The sequence below is a fragment of the Oncorhynchus masou genome, chromosome 12 (assembly GCF_036934945.1).
Source record: "Oncorhynchus masou masou isolate Uvic2021 chromosome 12, UVic_Omas_1.1, whole genome shotgun sequence".
Taxonomy (NCBI): domain Eukaryota; kingdom Metazoa; phylum Chordata; class Actinopteri; order Salmoniformes; family Salmonidae; genus Oncorhynchus; species Oncorhynchus masou.
Genome location: NC_088223.1, coordinates 1,129,720 through 1,131,834, shown reverse-complemented (window position 1 = coordinate 1,131,834; position 2,115 = coordinate 1,129,720).

Sequence of the window (2,115 nt, the reverse complement as noted above, 5' to 3'; positions counted from 1 at the left end):
CTGGCCTGGCCCTGGCCTGGCCCTGGCCTGGCCTGGCCTGGCCTGGCCTGGCCTGGCCTGGCCCTGGCCTGGCCTGGCCTGGCCTGGCCTGGCCTGGCCTGGCCCTGGCCTGGCCTGGCCTGGCCTGGCCTGGCCTGGCCCTGGCCTGGCCTGGCCTGGCCTGGCCTGGCCTGGCCTGGCCCTGGCCCTGGCCTGGCCTGGCCTGGCCTGGCCTGGCCTGGCCTGGCCTGGCCTGGCCTGGCCCTGGCCTGGCCTGGCCCTGGCCTGGCCTGGCCTGGCCTGGCCTGGCCTGGCCTGGCCTGGCCCTGGCCTGGCCCTGGCCTGGCCTGGCCTGGCCTGGCCTGGCCTGGCCCTGGCCTGGCCTGGCCTGGCCCTGGCCTGGCCCTGGCCTGGCCTGGCCCTGGCCCTGGCCCTGGCCTGGCCTGGCCTGGCCCTGGCCTGGCCTGGCCCTGGCCCTGGCCCTGGCCTGGCCTGGCCTGGCCCTGGCCTGGCCTGGCCTGGCCTGGCCCTGGCCCTGGCCTGGCCTGGCCTGGCCTGGCCCTGGCCCTGGCCTGGCCTGGCCTGGCCTGGCCCTGGCCTGGCCTGGCCCTGGCCTGGCCTGGCCTGGCCTGGCCTGGCCTGGCCCTGGCCTGGCCCTGGCCTGGCCTGGCCCTGGCCCTGGCCCTGGCCCTGGCCTGGCCTGGCCTGGCCCTGGCCTGGCCTGGCCTGGCCCTGGCCTGGCCTGGCCTGGCCTGGCCCTGGCCTGGCCTGGCCCTGGCCCTGGCCTGGCCTGGCCTGGCCCTGGCCTGGCCTGGCCTGGCCTGGCCCTGGCCTGGCCCTGGCCTGGCCCTGGCCCTGGCCTGGCCTGGCCCTGGCCCTGGCCTGGCCCTGGCCCTGGCCTGGCCTGGCCCTGGCCCTGGCCTGGCCTGGCCTGGCCTGGCCCTGGCCCTGGCCTGGCCTGGCCTGGCCCTGGCCTGGCCCTGGCCTGGCCCTGGCCTGGCCTGGCCTGGCCCTGGCCTGGCCTGGCCTGGCCTGGCCTGGCCTGGCCCTGGCCTGGCCTGGCCTGGCCCTGGCCTGGCCTGGCCTGGCCTGGCCTGGCCCTGGCCCTGGCCTGGCCCTGGCCCTGGCCCTGGCCTGGCCTGGCCTGGCCCTGGCCTGGCCTGGCCTGGCCTGGCCTGGCCCTGGCCCTGGCCTGGCCTGGCCTGGCCCTGGCCTGGCCTGGCCTGGCCCTGGCCTGGCCTGGCCCTGGCCCTGGCCCTGGCCTGGCCCTGGCCTGGCCTGGCCTGGCCCTGGCCTGGCCCTGGCCTGGCCCTGGCCTGGCCTGGCCTGGCCTGGCCTGGCCCTGGCCCTGGCCCTGGCCTGGCCTGGCCTGGCCTGGCCCTGGCCCTGGCCCTGGCCTGGCCCTGGCCCTGGCCCTGGCCTGGCCTGGCCCTGGCCTGGCCCTGGCCCTGGCCTGGCCCTGGCCTGGCCTGGCCCTGGCCCTGGCCTGGCCTGGCCCTGGCCCTGGCCTGGCCCTGGCCTGGCCTGGCCCTGGCCTGGCCTGGCCTGGCCCTGGCCCTGGCCTGGCCTGGCCTGGCCCTGGCCTGGCCCTGGCCCTGGCCCTGGCCTGGCCCTGGCCTGGCCTGGCCCTGGCCTGGCCTGGCCCTGGCCTGGCCCTGGCCTGGCCTGGCCCTGGCCCTGGCCTGGCCCTGGCCTGGCCTGGCCTGGCCTGGCCTGGCCCTGGCCTGGCCCTGGCCCTGGCCTGGCCCTGGCCTGGCCTGGCCCTGGCCTGGCCTGGCCTGGCCCTGGCCCTGGCCTGGCCCTGGCCTGGCCTGGCCTGGCCTGGCCCTGGCCTGGCCCTGGCCCTGGCCTGGCCTGGCCCTGGCCCTGGCCTGGCCTGGCCCTGGCCTGGCCCTGGCCCTGGCCTGGCCTGGCCCTGGCCCTGGCCTGGCCTGGCCTGGCCCTGGCCTGGCCTGGCCTGGCCTGGCCCTGGCCTGGCCTGGCCCTGGCCTGGCCTGGCCCTGGCCTGGCCTGGCCCTGGCCTGGCCTGGCCTGGCCCTGGCCCTGGCCTGGCCTGGCCCTGGCCTGGCCCTGGCCTGGCCCTGGCCCTGGCCTGGCCTGGCCTGGCCTGGCCTGGCCTGGCCTGGCCTGGCCTGG